This window comes from Lygodium microphyllum, chromosome 21, assembly GCF_053477565.2.
Source record: "Lygodium microphyllum isolate KBCC chromosome 21, Lygodium_microphyllum_v1.1.10, whole genome shotgun sequence".
NCBI lineage: Eukaryota > Viridiplantae > Streptophyta > Polypodiopsida > Schizaeales > Lygodiaceae > Lygodium > Lygodium microphyllum.
In genome coordinates this window covers 106342706-106368312 of record NC_141155.1, presented here as the reverse complement: position 1 = coordinate 106368312, position 25607 = coordinate 106342706, and the positions used below count along the sequence as shown (strand labels likewise).

At 44.2% G+C, this 25607-nt stretch overlaps 1 protein-coding gene across 1 annotated transcript in view; it reads right to left on the bottom strand.

Annotated features, from left to right (window-relative positions):
• Nucleotides 1-25607, bottom strand: part of LOC148018393 (uncharacterized) — a 143754-nt gene that overhangs the window by 76081 nt on the left and 42066 nt on the right. The gene's annotated exons all lie outside the window — the stretch shown is intronic.

The window sequence follows — 25607 nt, the reverse complement described above, 5'->3', positions numbered from 1 at the left end:
GACAACCCCCCTCTTCCTCCTCCAGTTGCTCCCTCCCCCTACAGCAACTCCCCATCCAGTAGCCCAACAGCGCGATAGGTTGGTTCTCCCACAAGGGACGCGCAATGGAAACCTATGGTCACACGCCGGCGCACTCACCGAGTACCCCCCAGTCAAACACTTTGCACGTAGTCCTCTCTGAGGAGCAGCTCTTAGCCGTCCGAGCTAAAGAGCTGGAGCTAATGGAAACAGCGATTTATGGTCAGGTAGTAGGACATTCCCCAGCCAGGGCCCAGCTTCGGGACTGGCTCCACTCCAGCTGCGCATCGGCACAGCGCAGATCATGAATGCGGTCCTATTGGGCCAAGGGATCTTCATGGTCCGCCTCAGCTCGGCAAACGCAGCTCGCAAGCTACTCGCTAGTTCACCATATGCATCCACAAAGGGGGTCATATACATGGTCCCTTGTTACAGTGGCTTTACTGTGGAGGCATTTGCACTCCACAACAGGTTTCTTCGGCACCCAATCACCCTTCTTTTCCCCGGCCTGGCGATTGAGTACCGCCAGACTTTAGGCAGCTCTTCGGCACTGTCCTTCCCGCATCCTTCACGAATGCAATGACAACTGCAGGGGTCCCAAAGGTACGGGTAGCAGTGAAAGAGGTCAAGAATATCCCACAGTTCCTAGAGATTGAGGCAAGTGGGCACTCCTTTAGGCAGCAGGTCATTGTGACTGGGCAAGCAAGGCAGTGCCTGCGCTGCCACGACTTTGGGCATCAAGCAGCAATTTGTACACGTTTCGGAGCCAAGGCGGCTCCGCCCACAGGTCCGCAAGTGGACGCTGACAGTTTCACATGGGTCCAGAGGCGACAGAGAGGAAAACGGCAACGGGGGGCGCAGCCAACCCCTCAAACCCAGCCTCGTCAGCAGGGTGATGGTGGGCGAGCGGCCCCCTCTTAGCAGAGCACTCCACAAACCCCCCCTGTCCGCCCCACCCGACAGGACCACACCCCCCCACTTTCTCCACATGCGCCACAGACTACCTCGCCTGAGTTCCCACAGGCCCCTCACCCACCCCCCCACCCCCCCAATATCCCATGCCCGCCCTCCCTCCACTGACCTTGGCCCACAACCCCCCCTTGTCAGGGCCACCACCACTCCCCCCCAAACACCCACCATGCATCTCCAACCATCCCACCATATCTCAATCCTCTTCACCCCCATCACTCCCCCCCCCCTACCGAGCACCCCCCCTGATCCGCACCCAGGTCAAGTGAGCCCCCCCAGACCCACCCCCCCTCCTCCCACAGGAGGTGATGAGCCACACACACCTACCTCCTCTGCACACCAATAAGTCTCCCCCCGTCTACACAGCCACCAGCTCATCTACCCCTGCCACCCGCCAAACTTTCCCAAGACAGGCACAGCTGCTGCCACAAGAGTTTTTCTACAGTGGCCCATGGTCCTACCTGCGAGTTGCGGAGTGTGGAGAGTTCCCACTACCTCTGGAGGTGGGGATCTTCGTGCTTCGTAAGTCAAGGAGGGGCAAGGTCCACCTACTAGCACCACCGGATGGACCAAACTACGTCTTTTTTCTTCAGTCATCTTACTCAGAGGAGTGGACGACTACACAGATTGAGGAGGAGTTGAAGAGTCAGGTGGTGGATCACATCTCCTAGTGGATGGGAGATGAAGGATTAGCACTGTTCACACAATAGTGGCCAGGTTGCATGATGGACATTAACTGGTGGGCTGGCGCCGACGTCCCCCATTTGAGCATTATCTTTTGAGCCTCCCCACAGTGGAGAGCACCGAGGACCGTGATCGAGTGGTCCCCGGCACAGGCGGCCCACTTCTACCAGTGTACAGAGTCGCGTTTTTCAGCATGGCTGATAGATGCATTGATAGTACCACCTGCAGCATCTATCACCCCTATGGTCCGGCCAAGGGCCACCATGGGGGACTGGAGCTCAGCATCCAAACTGGCGGCAAAACGCACTTGCATGCCTCACAGTCTCTCTTCCTCATCTGTAGCATCCACACCGAACAAATGCCTGTTCGGTCAGTCACAAGTTTCCCCATGAGCTTACATCTTGCATCCTGGAATGTGAACAGTCTCCACTACAGTGGGGCACGTGGCTCGAGGAAGCTGATTGTCCGGCAAGAGTTGCAGCTTGCCCTTGCCGGACGGATAGGTATCTTGCTTTTGCACGAGCACAAGCTCACCCTCGCCTAGGTTTAGCAGGTTGGAAAGGTACTTCCGGGCAGCTCACATACTTACTGGCAGCAAGTCATAGGTGCCCACGGCAAGAGCGGAGGCATATGCACCTCTATTGGCCCGAGTCTCACCACTTGTGTACGAGACCACGGGACGATAGTGGCAGGAAGGGTTCTATGGATCAAATTGGATATTGGGGACTCGTGTATTGGAGTCCTCAATGTCTATGCCCCTACGGAGGTTAGGACACGCAACAGGCTCTGGGTAGAGATTGCAGCTGGACTTCCAGAGGTGGACTCTTGGATTGTTGGAGGGGATTTCAACAACCTCGAGGCTTTGGAGGACCAACAGGGCAGATGAAGAAACTACCAGGGCATGGCTGGGGAGGAGCAGGAGGCATGGGAGGTCTCTTTGCTTGCAGTCGGAGCACGGGATGCCTGGAAAGACCCTGCCTTCCACAGGAGGGAGAGGTCGCTGGACTTCTTCTGGGGATGCAAGCGGCTAGGTGGAGCCTTGCTAGAGCAGTCGGCGGACACGTTTTATGTGGGAGAGTGGGGAGGCTCTCATGGAAGCCAAATTGAGCAGTTGGCAAGCACCACGTTATCTGATCACTGCCCGGTTCTCCTGGCACTTGATCCCCCAACATCCGCCCTAGATACACGATCTTGTCGGATCCCTGACTCGATCTATAGGAGGGTGGAGGTGTCCAGACAGATAGAGCAGATTTAGACCAAAGAGTGGGTCAGGAGGGACAGGATAACAGAGGAGGTTGCAGAGGTCCTAGCCAAGTCGAGCAGAATTTGCCAAGAGGCAGCCCTACAAGCCAAGCAGCAGTGCTGGGAGGAGGAGAGAGCACTCTGGCGGGACCTTGCAGTCACGCAAAGATTATTGCAGGAGGCACCAGGGGACCCCACCCTCCACGCATAGGAGGTGCGCACGTGCAGCCATTGTTGGCCTAGAGGACAAGCGCTCCGAGTTCTCTTTCCACACTTCAGCAGCCTTTTGGGCGCGGAAGGGAGACACGATGTGCAGGGAGTTCTTCCAGGTGCACCACCCCCAAACCACGGGAGAGCAAATACGCAGCCTTAGGGATCAATATGGGAGGACCCATTCTAGCCTTGATGAGGTGATGGAGATTGCCACCGGCTATTACACGCACCTCTTCCAGCAGGAGACAGCTGCAGCTAGAGGACAGAGATGCAGACAGCAGGTATGGAATCACACCCCGTCCCTCGTCACAGAGGAGATAGGACATGCTCTCCTAGACCCCTTCACAGAGAAGGAACTAGAGGAGGCTTTCCATACACAAGATGGGTAAAAATGCCCGGCGGAGGATGGCCTCTCTAAGGCTTTCTTCACTACCTACTGGGAGGTGGTGAAGGACCCCCTACTTGTGAGATGGAAGGATCGAGGTGCAACTTAGATTCAGTAGACAGTGTGAGAGTGAGAGACAGAGTTGAAGCATGACACCGAAGAGAATAGACTGAAAATGAGTGTAACTAGAAAGTACAAAGTACAACCCTTAAACCTTAGGGTTGAAGGGGGTGTCCACACCCAACACACACTAAGTGCCCAAATGTGTGTAGCATAAGCACATAAGTACATACGACAATAAGACCATAAGTCTGGGGGAAAAAGCTCTCCTACCGAGAGTAAAAAGTGCCCCAGTGTCCTACTGATCACCGACACTCCCATATGAGCGTAGCCGCAAGTGAGGTGTGCATGAGTCAAATACCCATGGAAGGATCGAGGTGCAGCTTAGATTCAGTAGACAGTGTGAGAGTGAGAGACAGAGTTGAAGCACGACACCCAAGAGAATAGACTGAAAATGAGTGTAACCAGAAAGTACAAAGTACAACCCTTAAACCTTAGGGTTGTAGGGGTTGTTCACACCCGACACACACTAAGTGCCCAAATGTGTGTAACATAAGCACATAAGTACATACGACAATAAGACCATAAGTCTGGGGGAAAAAACCTCTCCTACCGAGAGTAAAAAGTGCCCCAGTGTCCTACTGATCACCGACACTCCCATATGAGTGTAGGCGCAAGTGAGACGTGCGTGAGTCAAATACCCAACAAACCCCCCTGGAGTGAAGAGAGATCAAGAGTACAAGGATCATCCGCCACCAAAGGATATCAAATTTAAAGCATCGCGAAATGCTTCAAATTTGTCACGAGGAAGAGCTTTGGTGAAGATGTCTGCCACATTACTGGTGGTAGGACAATAGACAAGGCCGATATCACCTGCATGTAGCCTCTCTCTGACAAAGTGATAATGGATCTCAAAGTGTTTCATGCGAGCATGAAACACTGGGTTCCGTGCCATTGCAATGGCACTCTGACTGTCAGTGAACAAAGGAGTAGGCTCCATAACAGATACATCCAAATCAGCTAGCAAGCATCTAAGCCATACGCATTCAACTGTGGTAGTGAAAGCTGCCTTGTGTTCAGCTTCACATGACGATGTGGCAACAGTGGATTGTTTCTTGCTAAGCCAAGAAATGCAAGAAGAGCCAAGAAAGAAACAATTGCCACTAGTGAAGTGACGTGTATCATAATCACCAGCCCAATCAAAATCACTGTAAGCATGTAACTACAGTGGTCCCCCCTTGGCATAAAGCAACCCAAGAGAACGAGTACCCTGCAAGTAGCAAAAAACACGCTTGACAGCTTGTCAATGTGACATACGTGGCTGATGAATATACCTGCTCAAAGCTGAAACTGCAAAACTGTATATCCGGCCTAGTATTGCATAGATAGATAAGACATCCAACTGCAGGAGCATATGTATGTATATCAAACAAATCACTGTCATTATGTAATGACAGTTTCAGTCCAGGTTCCATGGGAGTACAAACTGGCTTGCAATCCTGTAAGCCAAACTTCTCAAGAAGCTGCCCAATATATCTTGACTGTGATAGCCCAATACCTCGAGCATTATGTATGAACTGGATGCCCAAGTAGTAATGCAAAACTCCCAAGTCAGACATGTCAAAAGTTTGCTGCAAATTTTGTTTGAATGCTGAAATCTGATCAGCATGTGTTCCAGTGAGTAAAAGGTCATCAACATAAAGACGTATAATCAGCATAGATCCCCCTTCTTTACATACGTAAAGGGTAGACTCAGATGAGCTGTTTAGAAAACCCTGACCAAGCAAGAAAGCATCTATTTTTGCATACCAAGCTCTAGGAGCTTGTTTCAAACCATACAGTGCCTTTTTGAGCTTGCATACCAAATGTTCTGAGCCTACAACTGCAAAACCAATGGGCCGCTGTACATAAACTTCCTCCTGAAGTTCCCCATGTAAAAATGCAGTCTTGATATCTAGCTGATGCACTGTCCAACCATAATGTGCAGCCAAAGCAATCATAGACCTGATGGTCGTCATGCGGGGAGTAGGAGCAAATGTCTCCTCATAATCAATACCCTTTTTCTGTGCGTAGCCTTTAGCTACAAGCCGTGCCTTGTATTTATCAATGGATCCATCTGCTTTTCTTTTCAGTTTGTAGACCCATTTCGTTCCAATGGCTTTCTTCCCAAATGCAAGGACACCAAATCCCAAGTTTGATTCTTAGTAATAGAATCTAATTCAGCTTGCATAGCTGCCATCCAATGCACACTGTGTTGTGCATCCTCATAACATTCAGGCTCTTCATTATCAAAAGTACTTGCTGCCATAATAAACTCCATGGTATGTGCTGAATCATACAAACGAGTTTGTCTTCTAGTACGACCAACCATGGGTACATCCAAAGGACTATCTTGCATAGTCTGTAAATACCATCTAGGTAGCTGTCTAGCATCCTGACTGTGTGCAAGCTCTTGCTGAATTTCAGTTTCAGCATGATGCTGAATATTCCGATCAGCCAATGGCTGAATTTCTGCACTTTCCATAGGAGCAATTGGCTGAACATTAGGTTCATTTTCTGAAGCTCCAGCTGAATCACCAAAAGTAATGGGCAGCAGCCCTTCAAAAACATCACGGGCAGCCTGATATGTGTCCAAACCAGCCAAGGATAATTCTGATTTTTCATCAAAAACAACATCCCTGCTGACAAAAACCTTCTTTGTAGCGGGATCATAGAGTCTGTAGCCTTTGCTCTCATTGCTATATCCCATAAAAATGCACTTAACAGCCTTGTTGTCCAACTTTTTTCTAAGTACCTGTGGAATATGGGCATAGGCAAGACACCCAAAGGTACGAAAGTGACCAACAGAAGGTTTACGGCTGTTCCAAGCCTCAAAAGGTGTGATAGTCTTCAAGGCTTTGGTAGGGCATCTGTTCAAAATATGGCAAGTACACATGACTGCTTCCATCCAAAAACTATGAGGCAAGCTCTTTGCCTTCAGCATACATCTGGCCATCTCCATGAGTGACCGATTCTTCCTCTCTGCTACCCCATTCTACTGTGGAGTATAGGCTGTAGTATACTGATGGACTATGCCCTTCTGCTGCAAAAAGGAATTCAGCATAGAGGACATGTATTCCCCTCCTCGGTCCGAACGGAGAGTCTTAATCTTGCATCCAGATTGATTTTCAACAAGTGCACTGAAAGCCAAAAATGCATCATACACTTCTGACTTCTTTTTCAAACAGTAGACCCAGCAAAAATGTGTAAAGTCATCAATGAATATCACAAAATAATAACAACCGCCCAATGACATGGTCTGCATAGGCCCACAAACATCTGAATGCACCAACTGCAATCTGGTTGTTGCTCTGAAAGCAACATCGCGAGGAAATGAGAACCGATGCATTTTCCCCAAAATGCATCCCTCGCATAAGTGCTCAAGAGGTCTCTCCAAGAGAGGTAAGCCATCTAGCATCTGAGTACGCTGCAAAAGCATCAAGCTGCCAAAGTTTACATGCCCCAAACGAGCATGCCATAACTCCGCCTATATCATAGCAAGAGTAAGAGTGGATGTCAAGTATGCCGATTGATCTACTGAAAGAGCATCCAACTCATATAAACCATGACACAAAGATCCTGTCAAGACCAAAGTCATGCGTTCTTTATCTCTCACCATGCAACGGTCATCATCAAATGTGACCTGCAAACCACAACGTGCCAAAGAAGAAATAGAAAGCAAATTATTCTTGATTCCAGGCACAAACAAAGCATCCTGCAGGCGGAGAATAGAGCCATCAATGGCTGTGAGCTGAATCTCCCCAATACCACGAACAGGGTATGATGCATTATTGGCACACTATACTGATTTCCCAACGGGAGGTGTACTAACTGAAGCAAACAAATCTCTGTGAGATGTAATATGTCTAGAAGCACCACTGTCAAAGAACCAAGTGTTAGCATCCTCTGTAGAGCTAAGTGCTCTATCGGCCCAAGAGATGTCATAACTGCAAGTGTAAAAATAATAGTCCCTGTCCACAACAAAGGGCGCAGACTCACTAGCAGTGGAAGGAGTAGTAGAAACAGACATTCCTAACTCCTCTTTGGCAATGCACTTCCTGCACTCAGTGATATAGTGGCCGGGCTTTTTACAATAATGACAGTTTCCTTTTTTAGCTTGCGGTCGGTCTGGAGGCTTTACCCATCTGCTAGGTACTGGAGCCCACAGCAGACCACTCAGAGATATGGGAGATCATAGGGAGTCTTACTGGATGGCATATCTGGAAGGCGCGATGCCAGGTGGCTTTCGGCGGAGAGAGACTTTCAGCACTTGCGACCTTAGCAGAGCTATGGATCTCCATTATCCATTCCCTCCGTGGCCGATGGGATCAGGTGCAGGGCGAGTCCAGGGCTCGTCAGGAGCTCCGTGGTCACTTCATGTGTACCTGGGGCGGCCAGGGCCTGTTCTTTGTGATGCAGGCAAGCAGCCCCATTTGGCAATATACCCCCCCCCAATGGCTTCTTGCTCCCATCCCACCTAGACCGCCTTGAGAGGCTTGTATACATGATGTGTTGGTGACTTTACATCAGCTCCAGTTAGTCTGTTGAGCATGAGCACTCTATTGTAATCAATTTTTTTGAGTAATATAATCAGCCACATTTTACTTGCAAAAAAAAAGTGTCAAATACCAAAGTCACTCGAAAAGGAATTCAATGGAATCTCTGTCAAATTTGGCTATAAGGCTTCTTCTCAATATTAGGAATTCAAGAGACCTTAGAGTAGGTTATGGAGCGATTACAGCTCTCACAGATGATAGCAGCAAACAAACAGAACAACATGCTAAATTAGCTTTGTGATGGACACATTGCCAGCTGTTTTAAAGGCAGAAAAACTAGCAGAAAACGGTAAAGAAACACAACTCATAAAGGCAGACAAAAGAAGAGAGTGCTGGAATCTCATCACACAATGCACAAGAGAGTATGCCCTCAGAGCATGGGTACACTTATGAATCTATGACTTGGAAGAAGAGTAGATTGAATCCACATCACTACTGTAGACTAAAAGACTGAATCTGGCTGCTGCAAAAATATCAAAAAGTCGGTTCAAGTGCATATATAGCAAGGTTCGGATGTAGTAATGCCTGCACATGGCAAACCTTCAAAAGAGGGGCCCAGGTTGGTTACACTCTCCATCACTGACATCTGCCCTTAAATGCACATTTTCACCTAAGAAGGGGAACAAGATCATACCAGAATCTTTATCATACCTAGCTCCCTCTCGAATAGAAGAGGTGAAAAACTATGTTTTATTGTGCACTTGGCCATGCAAACTTGCACAGCGAAGGAGCTCACACACAAACTCATAGGAATTCAGGAATGTGGGGGAGGAAATGATTTATTACGTAAGTCTTTGAGGCAGCCTGTTAAGAAATAGTCATTAGCAATATTCGCCCAATATATGCATGTCCATGTGCCTCCTAAGCACAATGCACATGAAGTCATGTGGACAATTTTATTTGACACAATAAAAGTTCAACAATTTTTTAGTATTTACCATATGCACCTTCTAGAATTGACCCAAGATAAATTCTAGAAGTTACTCATCAATATCTTGATAGAATTCTTGGATGCATATAATAGATCTCTACATATTTCTAGGCTATTGAGGCCTATGAAAACATCTCCATGTATCAAGCTTTTGATGCAATAATTTGGTGGTGTTCGACATGGCACAAACAATGGCAAACACAGAGAAGCATAAAATGCATACAGCACAATGAGAATGATCTGTAGAACACTCAATGAGAATGAGTGAATAAGAATATGAATGATACAATGAGGGGCCTCCAACCTTTGCATTTCAAAGACCGGGGCAGAGGTCAATGAAGAATGGTTGTGAAGTGTGTGTCATACTTGTGGTGGATCACAAATGCAGCAGCAGTAGTTCATTTATGATAATGGTGTTGTGGGCAGCAGTGGAGGGAGAAAACTACAGTCCCCTGAGCAACAGAATGCCGTAGGAGACTCCAAGAAGCAAAAACACAACATCAGCTGGATGAAAAAGAGCTGCACAAACTGAGTGTAATGATGACAATGTCAGCAAGAAGCCCTCTCAGCAAGGCCCGGGCTGCAGGATGAAGAATGCAAGCTGCACTGCTCCAAGGGTGATGATGACTCTCTAAACCAGTTGGGCAGCTGCTGCCAAAGCACTCCAATCACCAGCTGGCCGGTGATGACTCCAAATAGCAGGCAATGAGCCTCAGGCAGCAGGGCGACGGCACCAAATGGCTGGCGCTGCAGGCAGCAGGCTAGGCAGACCTCCTCTCGGCTGGCGATGCCCTCCAAGGCTGGCAAAGATGTCCTTCAGGTGTGGTCAGCAAGGGAGCAAGAGCTGATGGCTTGTAGTTGAAAAAGGCAGTGTTGGATGGAATGGGATGCCCACAACATACTCTTATAGAGGCCTTTTTTAATTTTTCCTACTGTTCAAAATTACGCCTTTAATACTTGGAACTGCTTTTAATTGCTTTTGGGGCTATTTAAAGGAGTCTAAATTGAGCATTAATGCATGCAGATTTGACATAAATGCCTTAATTTTAGTAGTTCAACACCCCCTCTCAAGCCCAAAAAGGATCTTAAGCTGCAGGGGGAGTTATTACTCCACCGTCTTTTCACCCAAAAGGCCCCACCCTGAAGAAATCAAGGCATCAAACCAAGGGTGTCACAATGGACTGCCCATGGGGGCTACCATCAGCACAAAGGCAATGGATATCCTGTTTTAATAGCCCAATCCAATGTGTCTTAAAGTTCTCTTTTAAAGGTAATATATGAACAGTAAGATTGGAAGTTTATTCCCCGTAAAGAACTATCATGCTGAAACCAGCCTTCCTTCTTGGAATGGGTGGTGATAACCTGATTTAAGAGTTAATTACAGCAATAAATAAATGCACATAAAATGAAATACACACTTTACCATAACATTCTTGGACAGTAGACACCCTGTTGGCCCCAAAATTGGAGTCCCTTGCGGTATTTCTTTAGCTTTCATTCAATTGGAAGGAGTACAACTTGAGATTCTTCAATCTCCTCCTGCTAACCAATTGCTCTTGCTGTCATAAATGTCTAGCAAGCCCTTTGGGTCATTTGCCCCTTGTTTTACCCAGGACTTCTTCTCCAATTTGATCCTTGGCTGGCCAAATGCTGCCCCAAATCAATTCGGGATGGGCTGGCTCCTAAAATCCCTTGATAATCTTCAATCATCAGCTGCTGATTTCAGTCCCTTGAGCCTTCAATCTCTGGCACGGATCCCAAGGTGGTTGCTAAACCCTAATTTCTGCTGTAAATTAGGGTTTACTGCAGAAATTACAAATCAGCCCACCAAAAATGGCTGAAATCTCCTCCAAATGGCTGAGCATAGGCTGAAGGAGATGAGAGAATGCTGTAAAGAGAGAAAATTTTGAGATTTGTCGTGAAAAACTTATCAAAATCAGCTGTTGCCCTACTGTACCAGCCCCAAACGGATGCACCAACAACGATAGGAGCATCAAAGACTGTGATCTTCAGGAGAACGTGCATCAGCAGCAATTGCCAGCTTCCCAAGGTCAAGAATATGCAATCTCCATCACCAAAATGGTCTCCAATGGCTGGGAAATGGCCCCAAAAGCTAGCAACAACAGTCCAACACCTCTTCCCAACAGCTTTAAAATGAAAAAACGAGATTTCCCTTTCTCTTCAGCCCTATTTAACCTTTCCCCCACTTGCATGGGAAAGTTTTGCCAAGTGGCAGCTTTCTTAATCCATTTTCAGCAATTTCCAGCGATTTAATTAATTTTCAGAATTAATTAATTGTGAAAATTAATTAAGTTCTTAATCCATGCCCAAAAATTTGACCTTGCCTATTCAAAAATTAATTGGCTAGGCCATTTGCAACCCAAAGTGGTCCCATGCATTAATTGACCCTTGGACAAGCATTAATCCATTAATTAATGCCTAGTCTCTAGTATCACAACTGACACTTAATGGCCAATTAATGGTCCTAGGGACAAACTGACACCAAATTCACCTAGAATCTAATAAGTGTAATTTATTGCAACTTTTGCCTTTGACACCCATCTTTTTCATAGGGTCCTTCGGCCTTCAACTATGAGAAAGTAGCTTGCCCCTCACATGTGCAACACATGCGCATCTTTTAATTGCACATTTGATTAATCCTTTAATCAAATGTCAATTAAAAATAAGCAAAGCATCAAATTTTCACGTCCTCGTGACACATGCCATAAGGGTCATGGTGAAGAGCTAAGAGTAAGCTGCTATGGAACTTTGTAAGTGTGACTGACTACTGAAGGGTAATTGATGTGCAAGTGTGGATCCAAGCCAACCACTCTTTGATGAGGTAAAAGGAATATGCTTATACAATGCAAGGGTTTTCACCAAGTGCTACTTGAGTAGTGTCCTCATAGGAAACTTGTTCAGTTGCTAGACCACCCTTATACAAGAATGATCATCAAGACGCAAACCATGAATGATGTGAACACGAGTACATCAATACAATGCCCAAAATCTTGTAAGCACCAAAAGATTAAGACTTACCCCTCTCACTCTAGAAAGGTGGAAGAAGAAGTAAGCACCACTTTTCACTCCATCATGTTGATGCTGAAGAAGGAAGGAGCAGCACTCAAAAAGAAGAGTGAAGTATGTGTCCAGCTAAGAATATGTGAAATGGATGACCTCCATGGTAGCCCCAAGAAAGATCGTGACTCAACCTCAAGGCAAAGTGTTGAGCTAAAAATTCATTATCCACTGATTAGCTCTTTAAAACAATCCCAAAACAATAAATTACCAAAAGTTTCATTAAATGGGGAGCAATTCTAGAGAGTTTTTGTGTCCCACATGCAAAACTCTAATTTGAGAGGATCCTTCCACATCTATAAAAGACAAGCTGCCCACCATTGAGCCCTATTCTTGTCTTGCAAGTTTCAGCCATCAGCCATCTTCCACTAGCTGTCGAGCCCCTAACAACTACTGCTATGTGGTCTACAACTGTCGCCCAACCTCCCATTGCTGCCATGATCAGCTTCCACCATCTACATCAGGTCATTTTTGTGTTTTCAACACTTTTCTTAAGCAACCTCTACTTCGACTGGTGGTTACTGCACTCAAGATCCGTCTTTGTGGTGGACGACACAAATCCACACCTCCCTCAATCTACTCCCACAAGAGCCATTAGTTGTTGAACAGCTCTGCCCCCCCTTGAGCATCTTGTATATTCTTTCCTTCATTTACAGTCTTGATTCATTGACTTCAGAGTTCTCTTTCTTCTTTGCTTGTGTTTGTGTTTTTACATTTTGTGTTTAGGGTTTGAGTTTTGCACGTCACAGTCTGAGTCTTTATATTCAATCATGGCCATACTTTCTATGTTTCCTCAGTACAAACCCTAGCATATCCTCACATGGTATCTAAGTCCGTGCTCTTGTAAAGAGTATCCTATAGATATTGTGGAGGCTTGGTTTTGTGCAAGGTACACAAATGATGTGTAACCAATTCATAATGTCTCAAACACCCTCTTCTCAGGATCCCTCAATGTCTTATCAAGCTTCTGCATCATCGGAGGCCTTGAGGAGGCATGATGGGCTCGGCAAGGAATACAACACCCCACCTTCACCTTCACCTTCACCTTCACCTTCTTTTTCTTTTCCTATTCCAAATTTTAATTGCATGACAAAGAAGTTTGAAGAGCACTTGCACATCACCTATAGTCGAGCTTACACCCCTCCTACTAGCTTTGCTACCACATCCGGACCGGTTGGTGAGACTAATCACCCAGCCAATTTTGGCACTGGCTGACAATTTATAGCCTCTCCCCCAACACTTGGTTAGATATAATCTGTTGAAAAACTCATTGATGAAGTTCATTTTTTTCCTTAAATTCCTTTTGGTTTCACACTTACAACCCCAAAACGGGCTAGGCACCCACATTCTAGGGAGCCACCCGAGACTACCCAATGCCTATAAATAGGGCACAAACTCACGCATTCACTGACATACACATTCATTCTCTCATCATCCATCATTTATCTCTCCTCTCCTCAAACTCTCCACTGCTGTTCACACCCTGACTCAGAGGATATTATAATTCGTGGAACAGTATTCCTTGCTATCTATTGCCATATCAGAGAGACAGTAGGGTTTGAGGGGAGAAACACAGTGTATGACAAATATTGAGGGAAGAAAGCTTAGAAGAAGAGTGAAGAATGATGAACATTGAATCATGCTGAATAAATTATGCCCATACAATGGCGTAAAGCTCTGAGATGATTGCACTGTCCTGGCTGATCAGGCAGTAGTACCTGTAGGGAATCTACCCAATGAAGGGACCAAAACATAGTCCTCCGGGCAGTAGAGTATAAAAGTAAATCATGGATGGCAAAGGTTAGCTGTAGAGGGAGTGAAACACAGTCCTTAGGTATTGTCAGAGTAGAGGATGATGATGACCAGCAACCACCACGTGCCGGGGATGAAGAACAGCAGGGCGGCCTACAGCAGGCTGAAATGTAGCCTCAGGATGATCACCAACTGCAAAATGCAGGCCAGTCCTTAGCTAGAAGCCATCTGTGTCATTGGAGAAGGGACCAGCCATGCAAAAACGCAGGTCAAATCTGCACAGAATCTGGTTGCCTATAGGGGGAAAACTGTCACCAGCCAGCTTGAAGGATGTGGACAGTTGGGCAACCTGAACTGCTCCAAAATACAGTCTGTAGATGAAGAGATAGGGCCTTGTCACTTTTCTTGACATGGCATCAAAGCAGAGGTGCTCAAAGTGCTAAAGATCCTCTTCATCACAGTAAAGACGAAGGTTGCGGGATTGGCAACACTCTCACATTCCCTCTTATTTCTGCTGTGCAATCAAGAGGACACCATTATCTTTTCCCTACCACCCTCCCTTTAAAAGTTTGACACACTAGTGCTATGGCTTCTCCATAGATACACAAATAGACCACTAGGTGCTCTTGCGGCAAGAACAGTCATACCACTGAAGATTGCCATTATTGATCTTTGCTCCCTACCCCACACGGGTGTGTGCATCTACCCACCTGCACTCCTTGTGCCACCACACCATTCTGGGCCACTATCAGATCTTTATGCTCAAGGCAATGAGATGCACATAATGCGCATTAAACCCTTGCAAGCAAAAGGAGGCTCTAAGACCCCACGAGGCGATAAGCCCTCCTAGACACCACCGCAATATGCTACAGAGGTTTCCCCCATCCATTTTCAGAGTTCAGTGGCTTCCATGGCCCACCGTTCTGTGGTCTGCTCCACTAAAAGATGGTGGTTGTTGGATCCCATCTGCTCAATGGTGTGCTCCTTCAAGAGAACCGCCGTTGGACTCCTTCAACTCGACAGTCCACTCCACCAAGAGACAAAGGCTATTGCCCAAGTGTGGCTCCAAAAGAGCTACCCATTTTCCCCCCTCCCTTGTATGCTTCCATAGACAAACTCCGATGCAGGCATCAAGGAGTTTATGTGTGATAACCCTCCCTCCGATCCCTCTTCTACTCAATTTCGAGAGACCACCGTTGGGTGTTGTCCATTCCTTCAATTTCACAAGGGGTCCCCACTCATCATGTGGTCCTTCGCACTCCTTGTCAAAAACCCTTCACATTCTTGGGCTGGTTGACATCACCATGCCATCTCATCTATTGATACCCAATATCTACAGGTTCTACCTAGTTTGGGGCCTTGGATATTTCAACCATAACTTGGTGACTAGGCCTTCCTATTCCTTCCAACATGAAGACACAAAGCTTGTGGCTTCTCTCCCGAGTTGAATTTGGGGCACTATCAACTCATCATGTCTACTATTCTTCACTACAGGTCTCCTTTCAAGTGGAACACTTGGATTACAAGGTGGATTCTCTCTCTCACGCACCTATTAGGGTACCTTTGGGCCTAAGAAGGGGTGTTGAGAAACCCATTCATTAAGTTCATTTCCTTTCCTTAATTCCTTTTGGTTTCACACTTACGGCCCCAAAAAGGTTAGGAGTCCACATTCTAGGGCACCGCCTAGACTACCTAGTGCCTATAAATAGGGCACATACTCTCACACATTTACTCACACATTCATTCTCTCATCATCCATAATTCATCTTCTCTATCCTTGGCCTCTCCATCTTCCTTGTTGTCTACTGCCAAGCACTTTGTCTCTTTATCTGCAAGTAGCATTTTGGAGCAGTCCAGGTCGCCAAGCTATCCACATCCTTCAAGCTAGTTGGCAACATATCTCCCCTTAGCTAGCAACTAGATTATGTTCAGATTTAACCTACATTTTTGCAGCTAGTCCCTTCTCTAGTAACACGCATGGCTCTTGGCTGAGGATTGACCTACGTTTTGTAGCTAGTGATCATCCTGAGGCTGCATTTCAGCCAGCTGCAAGCCACCCTATTGTTCTTCATCCCTCAGAGCGTGGTTGCTGCTGGTCATCATTTTCCTCTACTCGGACAGCACCTAAGGACTGCATTTCGCTCCCTCTACAACTGTCCTTCACCATATAGCATTTACTTCTATACTCTACTACCCGAAGGAATGCATTTCCCTCCCTTCACTATGCAGATTCCCAGAGGTGATGCCGCCTCATCAGCCAGGACAGTACAATCATCTCAAAGCTTTGCTCCATTGTATCAACATGACTTATTCAGCAGGATTCAATGTCCATCATTCTTCACTCTTCTTCTAAGTTTTCTTCTCTTAGTGTTTGCCATACACTATGTTTCTTGCCACAAACCCTACTATCTCTCCGATATGGTATGAGTGCATATCGTCCCATCATTTTTCTTGACACAATCTTCTTCTCTTGTAGGTTCAACACACTCCATCTTCATTCCTCCTCCACCTCTAGTGCTACCATTGTCATCAACCTCCTCTGATGCCTTCACTGGCACCAATCAATGCATCTAGCTTTCCATTCAGATTCAATGCAAATTTATCACTTCATTCTCTTCTCTCTTGTTGTCTCTCTCCTCTCTTTCCTCTCCTGTTCGTGTTTCTCTTCCATTGCGCACTCTCACAGTTCAAACAAGTCTTGTCTATAAAGGCCTTCTTAGCCATAGCGACAACAGAGGTAGTGCTAAGTGAGGAATAGGATCGGTAAAGAGGGTAGGGTGGGTAGAGTCAATAAGTGGAGTATACTTGGAAATTAACCCCCGAATGCCCATCATGCATGCATGATGTATGCATAGTAGATCCATAAGTGGGTGGGGACTAACTAAGCGTGAGCGTGATGAGTAGCCCAAGGAGGTGAGATAGGGACACTACGCAAACAATCGAAACCCCTACATGGGAGCGACCCATGGAATGATGGCGCACCATAAGCAGAGGAGGGGCGCATAGCCAAGGGGACCGAGGGGGATATCCAACACAACCATCCAAAGATAGACCTATGCTCACTTGCAGTAGGGGAAGGGAGAGTATTAACAGGTAGCATTCCTGCTAACGATGTACCAAGGTGTAGAGTGACACACCTGTGCATAGCTAAGATGTAGTGCAGCAAAAGAAAAAGTACTGGAAACAGATGATCCTAATACTAGTGTTCTTAATGCAAATGTGAAATTTAATCCTGAGCTATTGAAAGCAAATGAAAGAGAATTGGCAAAAGAGGACATTATGGGAGGGAATTGTGAACCAATAATACTAACTTAATGCTCAAATGAAACAGAGGATACAATGTCAAGTATACCTATGGATGTGTATATGTGACTAGAGCCTCCTCTATTGAAATTAACATAATCAAACCATTCATGAACTAGATCCTGCGCACCAGAAGAAATAGGAAAGGGTTCTTGCGTCATATGACTCAAAAGGATCATACAAACTTGACATTGAGCTTGGCTATGATGAAGAAGATGGATCGCCAATTGTCCCATATGCAACATGTCCTCCCTAAGTGAAGCGGTGGCCAACCTCACCAACTGATCTTCACTAATGCACAAGGCTCCCAAGAGTGTTTCAAGAGTGATGGCAATATTTGATACACAAGAATTCACCGAACTCCTCTTTTGCCATGAGCTCTACATCTAGCCACCAAGAAGAAAGAGATGATGTGTTGTCCTCATTGAGGCCATAATGTCTTGTCAAGGCCTCTAGTGATGGAGAAGCTTAAAAAGACACTATGGAATCCCAAGAGGAAGGAGTCTCAGTCATTGTGAATTGGTTACATATTGCCTGTGTATCTCGCACAAACCAAACCTCCATGATAACCACAAGATACGCTTTAGAATAGCACCAGCTGTAATACCATGCGAAATGATGCTAGGGTTTGCACACACAAAAAACCCAAATTGTGCAAACATAACTAGAATACAATAACTTAGACAAGAAAGCAATGAATGCAAAAACACAAAATACAAACAAAGAAGAGAGAGAACTCTAAAGTGAATGAATGAATGTTGTAAATGAATGAAAGAGTATACATATGCTTAAAGGCAAGGCAATGGGAGTAGTCAAAGAGTGACATCCATCGAAAACAAATCCCAAGGTATATAAGAACCACTAGTCGGAGCTGAGATGATGCTAAAAGTGGAAGGGCAGCATTCTGGAAACAAAAACACAGCTGTCATTAGGGCTCAAACTAGTAAATGTAGCAGTGTAACCACCCAAGGATAATGACAACCAGTCACCAAAAGTTGCAAGAGGCTGAGCAACAAGAGGAGGAGGTGTATCTGATGTTGAATGGGCATCCACTGCACAAAATACAAGTTGCAAATAGCAAGATGTACTAGAAGTGGCTGGACAACACAGCGGCCTACTCAAATTGTAAACGAAGCAATCACAAGTCAAGGATTGGTCGCCACCAACTAGAGTCAATATGTGGCAGCAGTGGACAGGACACGAGGGGCTATTGACAATGTGGCAATTGCCACTGAGGGCTAGATAGCCACTACTAGGACCTGGGATCCCCAAATATCAATTAGTGATAAAGATAAAAGTTATAACAACTTATACTAGACAAGTACTAGGTGGTCCCTGGTGTCAAAATTTAGCCTAGAACGTTTAATTAGCCCTAAGTATTAGTGGTGACACTAGAGAATTGGCATTAATTAATCAATTAATGCTAGTTTTAGGCTAATGAGTGCTCAAGATCACTTGGATGACGAATTGGCCTAGTGAATTCAATTGTTAGCCAGTCAAATTATTTTTCTAAGCCACAAATGATTATTAATATTAATACTCTAAAAATTAATTCAATAAAGTTGGATAATTCTGAAAATTGTTTTGGAAGGCTACCACTTGGCAAAACTTGCCCATGCAACTAGAAAAAACGTTTTTGGAAGTTCGGAGAGAGGGAGAAAGACCATCCAAAAGATGGAGAATCAATGGAGGAGCTATTTTCTGCAAGCATCAATCAAGGGGCATTTGCAACCATTAGGGGAGGCTTCTGGTACTTGTCAAGTAAAAGTTATAACAACTTATACTAGACAAGTACTAGGTGGTCCCTGGTGTCAAAATTTAGCCTAGAACATTTAATTAGCCCTAAGTATTAGTGGTGACACTAGAGAATTGGCATTAATTAATCAATTAATGCTAGTGATCACTTGGATGACGAATTGGCCTAGTGAATTCAATTGTTAGCCAGTCAAATTATTTTTCTAAGCCACAAATGATTATTAATATTAATACTCTAAAAATTAATTCAATAAAGTTGGATAATTCTAAAAATTGTTTTGGAAGGCTACCACTTGGCAAAACTTGCCCATGCAACTAGAAAAAACGTTTTTGGAAGTTGGGAGAGAGGGAGAAAGACCATCCAAAAGATAAAGAATCAATGGAGGAGCTATTTTCTGCAACCATCAATCAAGGGGCATTTGCAACCATTAGGGGAGGCTTCTAGACCAAGCAACTACAATCCAAGGAACTCTAGTTGCACACAATAGCCTCTAACTCTAGGTGACAGGAATTTTGGGCGGTCTTAGTAATCTGTGACAACTTCCATGGCTGTCTAAATGGAGCAACAGCTAATCCTCGCAATAGAAAATAGAATTTTTTCTCTCTTTAGCATTGTCTCCCTTGCTCTAGCCTATTCCTGTTCTTTCTCAGCAATTTCCAATAAAATCAACCATTGTAGGTAGAAATATTAACTAAACTTTGCTATGAACCCTAACGTATAGCAAAAATTAGGGTTTAACAACCACCTCCAAAAGCATACGTTAAACCACCTCGGAAAGCATACTCATAAATTGAAGGCCTCTTCTCAAGCAAACCAAGGGGCAAATTGGTTTTCAAGGCTTGCTGGTCATTTATGACAGCGAGAGGCACTTGTTCAAAGGAGGAGATTAAAGAATCTCAGTGTACTCCATTCATTTGCAATAAAAGGTAAAGAAATATCGCGAGGGGCGCAAGTTTCAGAGCCAATAGGCTATCCATTTCAAGATTAAGTAATGAATTCTGCATTTCAGATTATGTGCTTTAATTGTTTTCCGTAATTATTGATTAATCAAGTTATTACCACCCTCTCCAAGGAGGAAGGAGAGTTTCAGCCTTGAGTCCTATAAGTAGGACTCAATAGCTGAAATCAGCCTTCCTTCTTGGAAAGGGTGATGAAATTCTGAACAAGAACTTAATTATAGCAATTAGCAAATTCACAAAACCGAAATACATACTTTACCTTAACAATCTTGGACATTAGACACCCTGTTAGCCCCAAAATTGTGTCCCCCTTTCGGTATTTCTTCATCTTATATTGCTATTGGATGAAGTACAAACTGAGATTTCTTAATCTCCTCCATTGATCCCAAAAACCCCTTGCTGTCACAAACAATCAGCAAGCCTTTCGTACAATTCACCCCTTGATATTTTTGTTGCTTGAAACTCGTCAAATGCATCCATTTCTCATGTTTCTCAATTGTTCTAACTAAAGAACCATAGTAAAGCATAAATTGAGCATAAACCATAGCTGGACTATCAATGGCATTCATTAAACATGCTATTGTTCATAGAAATAGCTGAAAACCACTGAAAACTTAGCATAAACTAATCAGAAACTGATGCAAATGTGATCCCAAACTGATCTCAAGCTAATCATAAATTGATCTCAAACTGAATGCAAAAGCTGAACAAAAACTAATGCAAAAGGATAGTCTCAGAGCCATAGTAATAACCTTACTAGTCTGCATACATCTCACAATGACTAATACACCGAATAGTGACCTCATGGCACACATACTATCAGCACAGTACCTTGATTGCATGTTGAATACATCTGAGATCCACTACAAAGGAGTTGTCCATAACTAGAGGAGTGGAACTGCTATCTCCCCCTTGAGCATCAAGCACTCCTTTGAAGGGCCTAGAGTATCTGATACTCAACTTTGAATACAACTTCTCTCTACCTTTCATCTTTTTCAGCCTTGCCTTTTCAAAACGCAATAATACATAATCACCCTCATCAAAATGCATAGCACATCTATGGGGATCAGTTGCCCTCTTTTGCTTTTCCTTAGATCTCTAAAGTGCATACTTTTATCTTTGCATAGGTTACATCCAAGTTTTCCACATAGCAACCTGCCTCAAGGATCTTATCCTTAATGTGTAAGATAGGTGGTATCTTCTTGCCATCCTCAACAACCTCAAATGGAGCTTTGCCAACGGAACTATGCACAGTATTGTTGTATGTAAACTCTACCAATGGCAAATACTATTCCCGCTATGTCTTATGCTCTGAAGACTGATACATAGCACCTCAAAAGATCTACCACTATGGAATTTGCCTCTTCAAACTGACCATCTGTCTATGGGTGGCAGGCGGATGAGAATTTCAGCGTAGTATCCATATTCTCAAACAACCCCTTCCAAAATAAACTAGTCATTCGAGCGTCTTAATCATTGACAATCGATTCTAGTGTACCATGGTACTTAAATATTGTCATGAAGGAAAATACAACATTAATATTTGCACCTTGGATTAATTCCAGCCTTTGTAAATTTAGCCCTAGCCTATGTGTACATGTGTGAACAGCCCTTAAGTTTGGAAGAGGATTAGAATAAAAGGGACTAGAGGCCAAAGGCAAGACATCTTTTGATCATTCAATAATCTTGGCTTTACCATTTTCTTGGAGCTAGCTTCTTCTTAGCCTATGAAGCACTCAGCCATGGCCGTCATGTATTCTTGAATCCCCAACCATTAATACTTGATAAGGATGTCTTGGTACAATAGATTTGTTAATTCTTTGTTGTAGCTTAGTTAATTTTCAATTTCAGTTAGATTTCATTCCATGGTTGATTGCTTTCATTACATTGGTATCAGAGCTGTAGATTAGATCCTTGCAGAAGTCATTTTCAAGTACTAGATTCAGTTTCCTAGGCTAGAGAGAGCAAACCATAGTTAGGAATTTGAGTGACAGGACATGAAGGCTTCAAACCGGAGTTACATGTGAAAGTCTGCTACAAACAGGGATGAAGATGGTGATTCTTGGCATTAATAATGGAAGAAATGGAGGGCTCCAGCCAAAATAGCAGGACGTGATCAAGGTTTGAGCCAAAAATTGGGGTAAGTGTACAAACTAATGGTTACAGGACATTTTAACTGTAGTTACTTTTGAGAAGGAAGGGTTTCTTCTTCCCTTTCCTCATTCCTTCAAGCTGCCATACAAACTGCCATGGACATTTCTTCTCAGATCTTCTTCCCATGATCTCTAGTGCTCAAATGGATTATGTAAGACTGTAGTATGGGTCTTAAGCTACCTATTGAGTACCTACATGCTTCATATCTACCACGTTTTCATCACGTGATGTAAGAGGATGTTCAGCAGCAGTTTGCGCTATTTTTACAGCCCCCCCCCCTTCTTGATCAGCAAACGTGAAGCAATCAGAGCTTGTACTCTTCATGGGAGGATCAAATGGAGTGCAACTATGAGTCTACATCATCTTCTACTTGATCTTTCACTCCTTTTGGAAGATGGGAGCTTTCTCAAACCCTAGGTATGGAGTTTTATGACAGTTTTGGACAGCACTCAAATTTCTCAAATTTTTTTCATCAAGATCAAAGGGTTTTTGCTCTATTATACTCTCTGAGGCTTCTACATACATACTAGTACCAACATTGATTGATCTTGAAGCTTGAAGCTTTGATAGAGCTTGGATATAGAGATTGCAAACTCTATGTATAACAGTTTGGGACAACATTAAAGATTCCTGAAATTTTTAAAGCAATTCACGGGGCTTTTGTGGGCAAAGCATCTCTGAAGCTTCCTCAACCATTTCCCCTCAAGAATCCATCAACATTGGACCGACATTGAAGGAGATTGAAGCCAATGGAGGTCTAGGTGTTCAGTGGACAGCAGGGAGCTTTTATGCCATTAAATTTTGGCATTCCCTCTCAAATTTCGGGATCTCTTGGACACATTGAAGCCCTCTCTATTACCAATTGCAACCTACTTCAAGTAGAGAAGGTAATCGGTCTTCATCAACCCTCATTTGGAGCATTCATGGAGTAATGGAGCTTTCATGGGATTAATGAAGCTGAAGCTTATCAAGGAAGAGATTATTCTTGAAGATTGAAGATCTCTTGGACTGATTTTAGAAGGATTATCAAGCTCAACTCACCTATGTCAAGCATTATGGATTGAAGGTCATTCCATCAACAATACTCTTCTCCAATCAATTAAATGAGGTACTCTAATCACTCTTAATTTCTCTTTACATCCAATTGCTGATCTCATTTCCAATTGTTGAAGAGAAATAAGAGGATTAATGAAGCTTTCATTCATAGCCTAATGCATTACTTGAAGCCTATAGGTTATGTCAGTCATTGTCTTTGCTAAACCTTTTCAATTTACTGAAATGGCCATCTCTAAATGTCTCAAACTCTTCCATAATGAATGAGTATTACCCATCTACTTTCATTCACTGAAATCAGTAATTTCTTGAGCTTCATTACTCAATCTTTATTGCCTAACCCTGACATGAAATTGATTGCCTATTTTGCCTCTTGATCATAAGAAAATCATTACCCAATTGGTAAGTGAGAAAAGCTTTGTAAGCAGTGAGTCACTGCTGAGGTAAATACCTCTCCATTTCTCATTTACATTTCAGCCTTTTCAATTCCAATCTTGCATATCATGAAAAGGGTAAATGAAAGGCAATTGTATTTCCTTCCTATTCCATGCATATCATACTGATTTTTAGAGCTAGAATTCACTTGCCATGTACTTGCCCACGAGGAAAAGTGGATGCCGGGCGAGTCGGTAGGACAAAAGAGAGGTGACCCTCCCCTACCGACGAGGACCCTGAAGGGGAGCACAACCCGGCCCGAGAGGGAACTTTGCAAACCCCTCGGGTCTCGGATCCCACGTATTTTCAAGTTTAGGTGCAGGTACAAATCTCAAAGGCACTTGAAATCAGCCTACAGCATGAGTTATGGGCAGTGAGTTCTTGAGATATTGGCAAATGTATGGTACTCATGAATGTATGGCAAATGTATGAAGACATATGGCTACAGTAAAATGTATGCATCCTATTGAAAAGACACTATGGTTCAGCATTAAAGTTTGGAACAGAGTATGTATGCATACCCTCATTAAAGATTGCAGTCTACATTGAGTTAGACAGCCATTTTACTGGTTACAGAGGTCATTTTTCAGTATGGGCAGATGTATGAGACTCTCCTACAGGGTTATGAAGTTGGTACATGCTTGGTATTGATGGTACAAGCCATTAATTGACTAGAACAGGGTATTTACTGCCTGCAGGAATTTTCAGACAGCAACAGAAAATCCCTTACAGAAATTTCTGTACTCATCTATTTTCTGCACTTGATAGATCGTTGGATAGAGGGATCTTCAAGCTTTGAACAGAGCCAAAGACCTCGTAATTTGGAGCTCTAGAAGTGAAGATAATCAAGTTTTTCTACTGCAGGAAATTCAGGACAGAAATCAACCCATGGCTAGAAATAAGAAGAGAGACCCTGTTTTGGATACTATCAATGAAGAATTGAAGGAATATCAACAGGAAAGGGATGAACATCAACAGGAAAGGGGTGAGCATGACACTTCTCAAGATGCCATTTACCAAATGCATTATGAGAACGATGAAGTCGATGCAAGTTCCACCCACTCCCCTACCAATCAACCCATAGAGACGTCTCATATCTCAATGAATTCAAACAGTTTTCAACAATTGTCAAATGACATAAAGGATATAAAATCAGGTTTCGAGGGTATGAGGTTGGGTATTGACAAGCTTGTAGCACTTCTTGGTGAGAAAATGTTGCCTACAGCTGGTCTTAATATCCCACATCCTCATAGGGTCGAAGAATCACCTAAACCACCTACTCCTAAGGTGGTAGGTCAATTTGAAGTTGGAGAGTTATCTAAAGCTAAGGATTTTGTTCATCCCACTTCACTTCAGCCACAATTCCATCAACAAAAGGGTCACTTTCAGCCACATGGGCAGGATCTTCAAGAGAAAGTGCAAACAAACTCAAAGCATGATGAAGACATCCATGGGTGCAACTCTTTCTACAAGCAATTTTACCCTCAAGCAAATGTTGGTGGCTATGAGCAAGGGCATGTTAATTCAGCCCCAAACTCTTATGGGCAGCCACATGGACATGTGAATTCAGCCCCAAATGCTTTTGGACAGCCACAACATAATTTCTCTACTCAAGTGCAGCCCAATAGGCCAAGTCCCATGTTAAATCATGGTTGGAATCAGCAAAATAATGGGCAGCAACCACCTTTTAGCTCATCTATGCATGGACAACCCCCCAATGTGAGCAACACATACTTTCAGCCTCAAGGACATTGTTTCCAGCCACAAAGTCATGGTATGCATTATGGACAGCAAACTCCTTATGCGCAAGGGCATGGAAATAATGAATATCCTAGGCAAGGACCTTTTGGCAATTCTTTTGGGCCACAACACCATAGTGGGCAGCAGCACCCTAATGGACAACCTCCTCAATACGAGAGAGAGTACAAGGAGAAAATAATTATCTCAAACTTTAAGGGAGAGAACCCTTCACCCACCGAGTTGGAGGAGTGGTTTGACAAGTTAGAGATGTATTTTTCCC